Source organism: Ovis canadensis, chromosome 3 (genome assembly GCF_042477335.2).
Source record: "Ovis canadensis isolate MfBH-ARS-UI-01 breed Bighorn chromosome 3, ARS-UI_OviCan_v2, whole genome shotgun sequence".
Classification (NCBI taxonomy): Eukaryota; Metazoa; Chordata; class Mammalia; order Artiodactyla; family Bovidae; genus Ovis; species Ovis canadensis.
Window position 1 is genome coordinate 147,021,189 of NC_091247.1, and position 14,425 is coordinate 147,035,613.

The window sequence follows — 14,425 nt, forward strand, 5'->3', positions numbered from 1 at the left end:
GCTGAGATTCAGGCACATGAGAAGAAGATCAAATCTTGAAGACAGATATCTGGTACAGGCAGTGTAGGTCCCATTCAGAGGAAGCCAAACTCACTGCTGCTTTGACTGGTTAGGGAAAGCTTCACCAAGGGCAAGAGTTGGAAACCAATTTGGATTAGACATGTGGAGGCTAAGGAGAGGTAATGTGTCCAGGTCTGCCTGGGCACTGAGTATAAAATTTTGAACCAAGAACTGTGTACCTAAGATCCTAACCAAGTGCTTGGCACACAGGTGTTTGCCTGTGCTGGGGCAGTGGGGAAAAGACACAGTATGCTCACCCTGGGGTCTGCGGGTCAGGTCCTGTGTAAGGAGGTTATGGGATATAAAGGAAAAGAAGTTGGGGCCAACCTGTAGACTGATTAAAGTCTGGGGAGGTTTTACAGGTGTTTCTAAAAGAGAATATTAAAGAACACAGATGGGACCAGCACTGACGTGCAGACTGGACCAGAGGTGGTAGGGTGCCGGAGTCCAGCTCCAGCAGCCAGGGATTCAGCCTGAAGGGGTAGGCGGTGTCGGTGAGAGAAACTGAGGCAGCCTCTCAGTTTTCTTGGACTGCCTGTTTATTTCAAGCTTATGATTCTCTTTTATACCTTTACAAAATCATTAGGTCAGACGTTTGATATCTTTAGTTCCCACTGACCCAGATTTATTTTTCTCCAAAAATCACTGTTGCCCCTCAAAAGGAGTTCCTTCCTCAGCGATTCTCTTATCTACTTCTTCTCATGTGTCCTTGTGAATACACTGTAACTCATGCTAATGTCTGGGCTGCATACCACATTCCTCAGTTTCTTTCTTATCTTTCTAAGTCCTGTTTGCCCCTAGTAGCCTAAGTTCACTATTTCTTAGAAAGGGCTTCTAGCTAATAATATCTCTAAAGTCCCTAATTTTTATAAGCTATAGTAGAATATTGTAACATTACAGCAACCCTTAAATCTTTAGCTTCTATTTTAATTATTCCTAAGCCCTAAATTCAGCAAACTCCTTTGCCATAAACACTTTTCTCACAAACAGGCTTCAGATAGGAATCCCTCCCACGGTCTCAAGCTGCAGCCTCTGTGCTCACCCTGGAACACTTTTTTGTAAAAGTCCTTGAACAAATGTCAGTGATTAACTTTATGAATTATTCTTTGAGCACAGCTGCAGAAGGCTTTATGCCTTCTCCTGCTCCTCTCAAAAACAATAAGCACCTTAATAGTCTCTTCAGTCAGCTCAGCCAAGGAAAGGAAAAAACAAGTCAGAATCACAAAACCTAACTCCTTCATTCCGGGTCCGTGCCTATGGAACAAAGGGAGGGGGTTTAGGGCTGTGCCTCTACAGTAGGGAAATGACAAGAATCAATCAATCAATGGGTCACTCAAAGGAGATAATCAGGTGACCTACTGGACAAAGTCTGCTTCCTAATCTATAAAATGGGCATCACACTACCCTATCTCCATACCTATGCCTGTGAACACTAAAGTGGGCAGAACATATGGCCTGACAATAAGCACTTAAGAAAATGTAACTGCTATTATCATCATGAGTATTCCATGCTGGAAGCTAGACAAAGAAATGAGTGAGAGAAAAGTGTGAGGTGCAGAAGCAAGGCGTGTCTCCTTGGACTCTCAAGTCCCTTAAACAGAGGATGGATATGGCTGTTTTGGAAGTGCATTCCTTCCTTATCTCCAGAACTTAATATATCAAATACAGGAGACCTAACACAGGAAAATCAGATGTCTGAAACGATCTTTAAAAGTCAAGATACTCCAAAATCAATTTTTAAGTTGATTTTGTATAAAAGTAACTATACAGGTTAAAGGCTAATCAGTTTTAAAACACTAAATTAACAGTTCAGTTCAGTTGCTCAGTTGTGTCCAACTCTTTGTGACCCCATGAATGGCAGCACGCCAGGCCTCTCTGTCCATCATCAACTCCTGGAGTCCACCCAAACTCATGTCCATTGAGTCAGTGATGCCATCCAACCATCTCATCCTGTATCATCCCTTTCTCCTCCTGCCTTCAATCCTTCCCAACAACAGGGTCTTTTCGAATGAGTCAGCTCTTCACATCAGGTGGCCAAAATACTGGAGTTTCAGCTTCAACATCGGTCCTTCCAATGAACACCCAGGACTGATTTACTTTAGGATGGACTAGTTGGATCTCCTTGCAGTCCAAGGGACTCCAACACCACAGTTCAAAAGCATCAATTCTTCTGCGCTCAGCTTTCTTTATAGTTCAACTCTCACATCCATACATGACTACTGGAAAAATGATAGCCTTGACTAGATGGACCTTTGTTGACAAACTAGTGTCTCTGCTTTTTAATAAGCTGTCTAGGTTGGTCATACCTTTCCTTCTAAGGAGTAAGCGTCTTTTAATTTCATGGCTGCAGTCACCATCTGCAGTGATTTTCAAGCCTCCCAAAATAAAGTCAGCCACTGTTTCCACTGTTTCCCCATCTATTTGCCATGAAATGATGGGATCGGATGCTATGATCTTTGTTTTCTGAATGTTGAGCTCTAAGCCAACTTTTTCATTCTCCTCTTTCACTTTTCTCAAGAGGCTATTTCACTTTCATCAAGAGGCTCTTTAGTTCATTTTCACTTTCTGCCATAACGGTGGTGTCATCTGCATATCTGAGGTTATTGATATTTCTCCCGGCAATCTTCATTCCAGCTTGTGCTTCATCCAGCCCAGCGTTTCTCATGATGTACTCTGCATAGAAGTTAAATAAGCAGGGTGACAATATACAGCCTTGACGTACTCCTTTTCCTATTTGAAACCAGTCTGTTGTTCCATGTCCAGTTCTAACTGCTGCTTCCTGACCTGCATACAGGTTTCTCAAGGGGCAGGTCAGGTGGTCTGGTATTCCCACCTCTTTCAGAATTTTCCAGTTATTGTGATCCACACAGTCAAAGGCTTTGGCATAGTCAATAAAGCAGAAATAGATGTTTTTCTGGAACTCTCTTGCTTTTTCAATGATCCAGTGAACGTTGGCAATTTGATCTCTGGTTCCTCTGCCTTCCCTAAAACCAGCTTGAACATCTGGAAGTTCACGGTTCACATATTGTTGAAGCCTGGCTTGGAGAATTTTGAGCACTACTTTAGTAGCATATGAGATGAGTGCAATTGTGTGGCAGTTTGAGCATTCTTTGGCATTGCCTTTCGTTGGGATTGGAATGAAAAATTAACAGACTTAGCTATAAATCCAGGACAACTATTTTCATAATAAAAATGCCAACGCCTTTTTAATTAAGGATGGACTAGACAACATAAAGACTTTAGATTAATGAGGAATTGTTCCTTTCTCTCATAAATGAAAAGACCTGATAACTAAATTATTTTGAGATACTGATTACCAGAAATTGTTTAGCATCTAAACTACAGAATTTTCCAACTGCATAATAATTTTCACCTCATAGTGGGGTTGACAGCCTCAGACCAAATTTGGTGCTCTGGCTTTTTAAGATCGTTTTCTGGACCACAGCTCTATAGTCCATGGAGTAGCAAAGAGTCGGACATGACAGTGACCTTCACTTTCATAGCTCTATATTTAGAGTCAATAGGTAGATGAAGTTCTACTGAAGATAGTAGCATGTAGCCCAACACAACATGTTAACTTCTTTTTTTTTTTTTTTGGTCAAGTTGACCTTAGAAAGAAGAGTTACTACACATAAAAAAAGGAGACCCACATTTACATAAATTTGCTTCCCTGGTGGCTCAGGCAACGGTAAAGAATCTGCCTGCAATGCAGGAGACCCAGGTTCTATCCCTGGGCTGGGAAGATCCCCTGAAGAAGGGCATGGTAATCCACAGAAGTATTCTTGTCTGCAGAATTTCATGGACAGAGGAGTCTGGTGGGCTACAGTCCATGGGGTGGCAAAGAATCTGACACAACTGAGCGACTGACACACACACAAATACATGTGTATTCACAGTAAAAGGTTTACCAACTAACCTTTATGTATCAGATGAAATTAATACATCAGAGAATGTATTAATCTGTGCTAATCTTACTATTATCAACATACATGATCTATTTAAAAACTGCTTACTCTTTGGCCCTGAACCAGGTTTCCACATTCACTATCTCATTGGAATATATGTTACTTCTTAAAATTAATTTAAAAAAGAGAACTAACAAAAACCCCCCACAAAACCCAACAAAATTACCAAAGGGACTAACACAAAGGGAGTAAGGAAAAAAATAAAGAATAACTGATTAGCTTTGCCAGAGCCAAGAGAAACTTTCCAATAAACAACAAGGCCAAAATGAAGAGAGAGTTAGCGGCCAAAGAAATTAGCCAACCAAAGGAATGCAAACACACCAGCATCATGTGATGACTCAAGATAGGTATTAGCCAGCCCATATATATATTCAATGAGCTTCCCTGGAGACTCAGAGTTAAAGAATCCACCTGCCAAGCAGGAGAAATGGGTTCCACCCCAGAGTCAGGAAGATCCCCTGGAGACGGAAATAGCTACCACTCCAGTATTCTTGCCTGGGAAATCTCATGGACAGAGGAACCTGGTGGGCTACAGCCATAGGGTTGCAAAAAAGTTGGACACAACTTAGCAACTAAATAACAACATACATATTCAATACTAAAAATGAGTAAAATCTTGGAAGAAAACAGCAGAGAACAAAATCAGGAATTTAGGAGGGGAAGAAGAAAGGGTTCTTAGAAAAACAAAAGCTTAGACAACATGGTCAGGTAATGGGGTGACCACCAGATAAATCAAGAGAAATGAGTTGAATTTCTCTTCTTTGTCCACGCAACCGATCTCCTTTAGAATGCGAAACTTCTCTAAGCCCTTGACTCTTCATCTGTGTCTGAACAGGGCAATACTGCACCATATCCAAAAGTCTCTTGTAGCTTGGATAACAGACCAGAAGTTTTCTGTCCAGATGATAAACAGATGCTTTTTTTTAATAGGCTGTTTTTATTGCACAGTGGGTTTCAAGTGCACTCATCTAGAGTTTCACAGAAGAGAGCCAAGCTTGTCAGCATATACACAGAGCACAGCCCTGAAGCCTGATCCAAACCAAAGCCTGTGAAATGAGTACAAACAGCCAGACAGTCCAAATGTTCCCTGTGCGATGTCCACCTCGGCCACGATCCCTCTGCCTCTGCGCTCCCACGTTCCTCCCAGTGAGGCAACACTCTTCACTCAACCCCAATGCCTCACACAATCCTGCCGAGTGCAATAAGACAGGAATTCATTAAAAAGCTGGTAGAGTTCATCAGGTGCAATAGGCAGTGAAAATGTTAGGTCACCATTCTCTACCTTGAGAATGGCACAGTGACTGACACCAACCAGAGATCGAACAGAACACGCTTATGGCCCTGTCACAAGCAGTAGTCCAGGAATGCTCCTCTGCAGAATTTTCATAAGATAATCTGAAACGCGAACAAATATTTATACCTACAATTATCTCACAGCATTACTCATAACAGTAAAACAATCTGCCACACCTTAGAGATACAATAATCAAGGGATGACTGTGTAAATGGTACCTCAACTTACCACTGAAAGAGGAGAGTGAAAAAGTTAAAGCTCAACATTCAGAAAACAAAGATCATGGCATCCGGTCCCATCACTTCATGGCAAATAGATGGAGAAAACTGTGGAAACAAGGGCTGACTTTATTTTGGGGGGCTCCAAAATCACTGCAGATGGTGACTGCAGCCATGAAATTAAAAGACACTTGCTCCTTGGAGGGAAAGCTATGACCAACCTAGACAGCATATTTGTCAACAAAGTTCCATCTAGTCAAGGCTATGGTTTTTCCAGTAGTCATGTATGGATGTGAGAGTTGAACTATAAAGAAAGCTGAGCACAGAAAAATTGATGCTTTTGAACTGTGGTGTTGGAGAAGACTCTTGAGAGTCCCTTGGACAGCAAGGAGATCCAACCAGTCCATCCCAAAGGAAATCAGGAGTGTTCATTGGAAGGACTGATGTTGAAGCTGAAACTCCAATACTTTGGCCACCTGATGAGAAGAGCTGACTCACTGAAAAGATCCTGATGCTGGGAAAGATCGAAGGCGGAAGGAGAAGGGAATGACAGAGGATGAGATGGTTGGTGGCGTCACCAACTCAATAGGCATGAGTCAGTAAACTCTGGGAGTTGGTGATGGACAGGGAGGCCTGGCATGCTGTAGTCCATGGGGTCACAAAGAGTCGGATACAACTGAGCGACTGAACTGAACTGAACCTCCACTTAAACTCTCCTCCACAGACCCGTGCTTACCCTCTACAATAATCAAACTGCTGGCTGGTAGACAACCTCTTCAGTTGACTTAAGATCCGGGAGGCAAAAATTGTTTTGTTCATAGCTTCACCCATAAAGTCTCTGACAGTGAGCACAGTAACTATTTGAGACATGTTTGCTAGCAAAGGTTTCCACAGCAATTCTGCCTTGTGGCGTATCATGCAGCTATTAAAAGTGGTTAGGGAAGCATTTTTTAATATAAGGAATGCTGCTGATGAAAAGATCCTAAACACAAGAGCAGTGAATGTATACAATGCCACTGAATCACACATCTGAAATTGGATATGCGTGCTCAGTCGCTAAGTCTTGTCCGACTCTTTGCGACCCATGGACTGTAGCCCACCAGGCTCCATTGTTCATCAGATTTTCCAGGCAAGAATACTGGAGTGGGTAGCCCATTCCCTCCTCCAGGGGATCTTCCTGACCCAGAGACCGAACCTGCGTCTCCTCCATTGGCAGGCGGGTTCTTTACGAGCCTGAAATTGGATTAAAATGTCAATTTTATGTATTGTATACTTTGCCACAGTGAAAAATAAAAATTAGGAAATGCTTATGAGGCAAGTTAAGTGAAAAGATAGGATACTGTGTGTCTAAACTCTATATAAAATTCTGTGTTTTAAAAAAACTGGAGAGAAGTACACTAAGGTGCTCATGTTTGGTTTATCTTTGAGCAGTAGCAGTATGGGTGATTTTTATTTACAATTTTCTGTTTTTTCCCCAAAATATCTACAATGGCTCACTTACAGTTGCCCCCTGGTCTCTGTGGGTGACTGGTTCCAGAATCCCCTGAAGTTAACCAAATCCAGGATTCCCAAGTCCCTCATATAAAATGGTGAAGTATTCACATATAACCTCCACATATCCTCCTATATGCTTTAAGTCATCTCTAGATTACTTATAATACCTAATGCAGTGTAGATACTAAGTAAATAGTTGTTGGCTTGTGGCAAATTCATGTTCTGCTTTCTGGAACTTTCTAGAAATGTTTTTTGGTATATTTTTGATCCACGGTTGATTGAATTTGTGGATGCAGAGCCTGTGGATATAGAGGGCTGACTGTATAACACTCACAGTCAGAAAAATATGTGGTATGGCAGCTGTTGGGGATAGGAAGGTTTGTCTATCAACAGGTTTAATCTGGATGGGAATCATTCACCTTGCTATGATCCTTGATGTGCTTGTATACTGCATGCCATCTGTGCTTGCCTACACTGTGAAGACAACCCAAAAGGCATGCAAAATTAAAAGGCACGCAGGATAAAAATTTTTAACTTTATTATATTGAAATGTCTTTTTCTTCTTGCTATGCTAGAAAGCACATATTACAAATTTTCTTCTCCTTAAGTATGTTTTGTCCTGGCTGAGAAATAGCAACAGATGACTGTTTTTGGACATTCAAGTGCCAAACTGGATCAAATGCACGGTTGTTCTCAGAGGTGAAAGCTTTCCGGACCTGGGATGGGCCCATCTGGAACGCCTCATAGAGAATGAGGCATCCAGAAGACCTCAGTAAACATGAGATTCATCACATTTACGGATAAATGAGAAGCAAGGCCTCTAGAGTTGCACAAACTCAGGACTGAAGTTAACATATAACAAAGACCTAGGACTGCCACCTATGATTGTCATCTTGAGTGTTCCTGGCCTCAAATAAATAGCCATAATAATACCTACCCCTTGAGTATTAAATGGGATGATATCAGCAAATCCAAGACATAGGAAACCCAGAGCAGAGCCTGCGGTCAGTAGGTCTCAATCCGTATCATTGGTTTTCTCTGTTTCCTTCTTTCGATCAAGAGTCTAATCTGGCAAAGGAACAGTATAAATGAAATAATCAACTGTCTATAACTCATCGAGTTAACATGACTGGAGTACAGGAAGATAGTTTCAACAATCTTTTAGTTTATCCCATTAATTCAGAAGCCCTCATGATATAGTTCAAAACAATTTTCTATTCTCTGTTCCTTAGCAATGCGTGCTGCTGCTGCTAAGTCGCTTCAGTCGTGTCCAACTCTGTGCGACCCCACAGACGGCAGCCCATTAGGCTCCCCCATCCCTGGGATTCTCCAGGCAAGAACACTGGAGTGGATTGCCATTTCCTTCTCCAATGCACGAAAGTGAAGAGTGAAAGTGAAGTCGCTCAGTCGTGTCCGACTCTTAGCGACCCCATGGACTGCAGCCCACCAGGCTCCTCCGTCCATGGGATTTTCCAGGCAAGAGTGCTGGAGTGGGGTGCCATTGCCTTCTCAAGTCGTTTCAATTGTGTCCAACTCTGTGTGACTCTATGGACTATAGACTGCCAGGTTCCTCTGCCCATGGAATTTTCTAGGCAAGAATATTGGAATGGGGTTGCCATTTTCTACTCCAGAGGATCTTCCCAACCCAGGCATCAGACCCACGTCTCTTGCAGTGGCAGTCAGGGGAGGCAGGGGTGAGAGGAGTTCCTTTACCACTAGTGCCACCTGGGCAGCCTTCTTTAGTAACAGGAAAATACTAATCACTATACTCTGTGTACTTCATACACCTGAGATCATGAAGCCACCCTTCAATTCCGTCTTCAGTATTCCCATCTTAAAACTTTTCATTGCTTTAAACATGCTGTGGCTCCTCTGAGCCCTCTGCGAATTCTTCCCACACTGTAAGGAATCCTCTGAATTCTTTCACACAAGGCAGTCACCTGTTCTATGCATCCCAGTGTTGCCCTTGGAAAATACAACCAATTATTATGTTTCTGAAGGTCATTTGACTTGGGGTAACTGATGGGGGCGTGTGGGTACGCCCGAGACAGAGCCAAGTGTGACCAAGAGTGCCCTCCACGTCTGCTTCCATTGTAACCTTTGTCCCTTCCTTTGCGTCATCATTATCAACAGTGTTCAGCAAGCTGATAGCTTCTGAGATTGCATCAGATTCAACAATGCATCAAATCCCTTCCTTCAAAAGAGCAGTCTTATCTATGCAGAAGATCTGCTCCCTTTCTTATTAGCTCTTTCTCTTCAGTGCCTCACAGGGCAAAGGAGGAAAGGAATCAAGCAAAGATAATAGAAATCTTCAGTTGTTCAGGCTGCCCTTTGTGCAGGCCAAACTCTGTAGCCCACAACCTTCAGGCTAGAAAGCTCAAGTGCATTCTTTCAATAAACATGTCCTGGGCCTAGCACTAAAACCTGGACATTCAAAAAGAAGCTAGTCTTGACTTGTGGAAGAAAAGAGTACTACCAAGTTCACCACAGCGCGACATGCTCTACAACAGAGGTATGCCCAGGTGTTACTATAGCTGAAAGGAGCAGGAGCGGAGGACACTGGGCCTGCCCGGACAGGATTCTAGGAGTCAGGCAATTCACACGCCTCTTTACTGGCTGCTGAGCAATGAATGAGCTGACCCTACAGTGTCTCTGGGGGGTTAATGATGTTGTAATCAGTTAATGCAGTCTGTTTAATACCACTGTCACTGAATTGCTATGGTTACTGTATATACATTCATATTCTCCTCACATATTCACCTCTTTATTTTCAGAATAAAACACATGGTGCTTCCATTCCCTTCTGAGGCTTTCAACCTCATCGTGCTTCCTGCCCTGGAGAGTTGCTTTGACTATCAGGAAAAGAACACTGTTATGACTTGGATGGAGCAAACAAAAAGGCAGGAATGGCCTGCTTGCTGAAAGGAACTAGAAAAGCAGGTGTGGAGCCACTACCAGAAGTGCCAGTGGTGACCAGGCCCTCGGTGGTCCCAGCCGGCGAGTGACTGCCCTGTGGGTGCCCACATGCATCCCCTTCAGCTGCAGCTAGGTACAGTTTATCTTCGGATCATTTTTTATCCCCCATCCCTGGCCTCACCCATTTCTAGTGGTAGAATATTCATCAAGAATGGTTTTTAACCTTTCACAGGCCATGCAACTCTTTGGGAAAATGGTGAATTTCAAGGATCCCGTCTCCAGAAAATTTCTCAGAAGCACACAAACATAAAACATTATACACACCTTTTGGAGAGTCACAAACTCCTGAAGCCCATACATGGATTACGGGGAGGGGCATACTGTTCAGTTTGAATGTTTTTGAATTTCTATCTTGTTCCAAGCACCTTGGAGAACCCACCTCAGACTCAACTTGTCCCCATTCTCAGTGTCGAACTCTTTTCCATGCCCAGCTACGCTACGGCAACCAGAGGGTGCGTACGGGTTGTAACTTAAATCATCTTTTATTTCCAGCTTCTAGTAAGACCTTATTCTGGAGAAAAAGAGTCCACTGAGTGAAACAGACACAAATTCAGATAGTTTTATCACTGATATCCTAATGGTCAACCTTATGGGATGAGCGACTTTAAGATACATCCCAGAGGAGGGACAGCAGTAAATGAGAAAAGTTAGAGGTGGACATTACAGGCAGAGGGGCACACAGACAGGAAATAGCATGTACAAGGAATGAAGTAATTCAGTATTCACGGTGACTAAAAAGACAGGCAGGAGGAACCTGTAAGAGTAAAGTAAAGAAAGCTGAGGTTATGGAAGGTACTGGAGGAGGTGTAAGGGAGCCCAGATTTATTTTGTAAAGGTAGGAAGTCACTGAAAGACATTTTTTTCTTTTCCACTTGAAAGTAATAGATGATAGTTGTAGAAAATGGGGAAAAGTCATAAACATTTAGAACCCTACCATACTGAGAAAACCACTAATACTATTCTTTCATCATATATACGTATGGTTGCCTAGTGGTTAGATCACTGGCCTTCACTACCATGGTGGTAGGTTTAGTCCCTAAGTCATGTCCAACTCTTGCGACCCCATGGACTGCAGCCTGCAAGGCTCCTCCAGAGATGGAATTCTCCAGGCAAGAATACTGGAGTGGGTTGCTATTTCCTTCTTCAGGGGATCTTCCTGACCCAGGGATTGAACCTGATCTCCTGCATTGCAGAAAGATTCTTTACCAACTGAGCTACCAGAGAAGCCAGTGACCCAGATTAAATCCCTGGTTGGGGAACTGAGATCCAGCAAGTTGTGCAACCAGAGGGGAAAAAAGAAAGAAAAAATATATATACAGAGAGTAAGAACAAAAGTGAACTCAGATTGATACTTTAAGTAACACCAGGATTTCAAGTTAAGCCGAAGAAGCAGGAGACCAAGAAGGAAGAAACAGGCAGACACAGAGCAGAAAGAATACCGAGACCATCCTGCCCTGGAACTTCTTAGGGAAAAAAAAATTTTTTTTTCAATTTGAAGGTCATTCAGTCAACTTCAATGATTAAACAAAATCAGATTAAAAAGTCCATGATGAGGATAAGAATTTACATCTCCTGGCTGCCTCTCCAGGCTTTATCCACCAGCCATATGGAGTTGACAATTAATATTCAGTAGGAAGTAGATTTATAATCATGTGCCTGCCATTCAAATGTGAGAAGAAATGTTTTCTTCTCAGTACACCCAATAATACATTAATACATCTCCAGTTTAAAATACATTTATGAATAACATTATACATTTTATAAGTTTCCTGGCAAGAATGATAATAGAACAATCTATTTTCACTGCTATGTGAAACAAAAAAAGAAGAATGAAAGGTTCAGTTAATCAAGGAATTTAATATGCTTTATAATAAATATCAAACAGTCATTACTTGGCCTATACAAAAGGTGGTGGAGGTCAAAAGATGATTATAACAGCAAGAGTTTGTATCCATATTTATTCTCTGTCAGTTGCTTACATTTGCATAAAAAGTCTCCTCTACTCATGAATTTTTTACCACATTAGAATGCTAGAAATCAAGTTTGTTTCTTCTGATTTATATATGGGCAATAATAACAAGATTTTGTAATGATTAACAGTAGGAACAATCAAATAAATGGAAAACACCAGCCCTTCCAAGGTACCAACGCAACGACCAAAAGACAGATATGAAAATAAATTACCTTCACTGGCTTAGGTAAAGACTGGAAGGCTTAGAAAGCCAGGAAAGGGACAGAATTTGAAAGGATTACTGTGTCAGTTTTTTGATACAGCCAGGAAAGGCCAAACACTGTGAATTCTTAATCTTCTGTCATTTTTGTCAATAGTATGTATGTATACATAACATATGCACACTCAACTTGATGGCAGTGTAATCACAAAAAGAGAGGCAACAACTTCAAGATCATAGTGGCAAGATGTGGGCTAGAAGGAGATGCAAGCACTATCTATCCAGGAACTGATGGAGTCATAATTTCCTCTCTTGATAATCACCCGAACTGGGGTCACATCTAGTAGATACCAAAATTTAATAAAATGACTTGTACAAGTGAGCTTATTTACAAAGCAGAAATAGAGCCACAGATGCAAAAAATAAACTTATGGTTACCAAGGGGTACTAAAGAGTCAGGCAGGACTGAATGACTAACACACAATGGGGGTAGGCAGAGGGATAAATTGGGAGATTGGGCTTGATATATGGACACTACCATATTTAAAATGCTGTTGTGTTGTTATTTAGTTGCTAAGTTGTGTCTGACTCTTTGCAACCTCACTGACTGGAGCCCACCAGGCTCTTCTGTCCATGGGTTTCTTTCCCAGGTGAGAATATTGGAGTGGGTGCCCTTTCCTTCTTCAGAGGATCTTCCAAATCCAGGGATCAAACCCGTGTCTCCTGCATTGGCAGGCAGATTCTTACCACTGAGCCACCAGGGAAGTGCCCCCATATATAAAATAGATAACTAACAAGAACCTACTATATAGCACAAGGAACTCTACTCAGTACTCTTTAATGACCTATAAGAAACAGAATGTAGAAAAGAGTGGATATATGTGTATGTATAACCGATTCACTTTGCTGAACAAACTAACATCTTAAATCAACTACACTCCAATAAAAATTAACTTTAAAATAAATAACTTTAGGGCGATCTTCCTAAATTGAGAATCCTATGATTTCATGATGATTCCTTTAGGAATAACATCTGTCACAATTACCTCCAGCAACATTTCTGCTTTTAATGAAGGAGAGAATTCCAAGAAGAGGGAAAATATGGCAATGATGGCTAATCATCTCTAAGTGTTCAAAGGTGAGCAAGATTAAGGGCTTGCAATATATCAAATTCTCAAAAAATACCAGAATAATAAAATCAGGGAAGGAAGGAGAGAGGAAAGAATAAACAACTAAATGATAGGGGGGAAAGAAAAGGTACTATAAAATTAAGAACACTCTAGTAAACAGGAATAAAGTTTTATTGAGTTTGATGATCTGGTCAGGCAACTTAATTTTTACTGTCTACAGTGTAAGAAACATTTATCATGGCAAGTTTAAGTAAAAAACGAACTTACTCTAAACTATAAAGTATGTAAAGGAGTTACTAGTTTAATAACAAATCTTGACAGGGTTATAAAATATCATTATCTCATGGCATAAAAATATAAAAATATACACTAGATAAAAATATACACTAAAATCACAGAACTAGGCAACTTTATGCATTCAAATATATTGAGTTTATCTGTTTACAGAAGAACTTGGTCATAGTGGAATTTCAACTTCATTTTCAACTGATAACTGGGTTTCATTGCTTATATTTATAATTTTGAGAAATATCCACAATTCATTTAATCATAAGTATAGCTACTGAAGGAAGGAAGGAGAAGGAAATGGCAACCCACTCCAGTATTCTTGCCTGCAGAATCCCAGGAACGGGGGAGCCTGGTGAGCTGCTGTCTATGGGGTTGCACAGAGTCAGACACAACTGAAGCGACTTAGCTGCAGCAGCAGCAGCAGCATAGTTACTGAAAAGAGTTAAATGTCACCATTTTATGTCCACTCCAAAGTGTGATAAACACTTGATTAGTCAAACTAAAAAAAAAAAAAAACCACACAAATTACTGATACTAAACTACACATATTTTCAAAATAAAAAAACGTAAAATGTGACAAGAGTTAGTTCTTTAAGTACAAGTAGTTTTAGCATTTTCATGCCTTCAACAATCCTGCCCAGTCTTGTGCAGCCCAGTCTTCCGGGAGAGAGGCTGCAACCATGGTCAAAGAAATGGCCTCTGGAGCCAGGTGGCCTGGGTTCAATACCCAGCTCAACCACCCGCTGATATTATGACCTTGACAAGTTACCTCATCCTTCTGTGTCTCAGTTTCTTCACCTATAAAAATGGAATCATAAGAGCACCTAAC

At 41.4% G+C, this 14,425-nt stretch overlaps 1 protein-coding gene across 3 annotated transcripts in view; it reads right to left on the minus strand.

Annotated features, from left to right (window-relative positions):
• The window catches only part of ANO6 (anoctamin 6), a 232,682-nt gene that overhangs the window by 179,983 nt on the left and 38,274 nt on the right, over positions 1–14,425 (minus strand). Inside the window, exon 2 of one of the 3 annotated variants that reach the window (XM_069584511.1) lies at positions 7,969–8,099. The exons of the other annotated variants lie outside the window; for them this stretch is intronic. The gene's annotated coding sequence lies outside the window, so the exon portion shown is untranslated. The remainder of the gene's footprint in view (positions 1–7,968; positions 8,100–14,425) is intronic. 3 annotated transcript variants of the gene reach the window in all.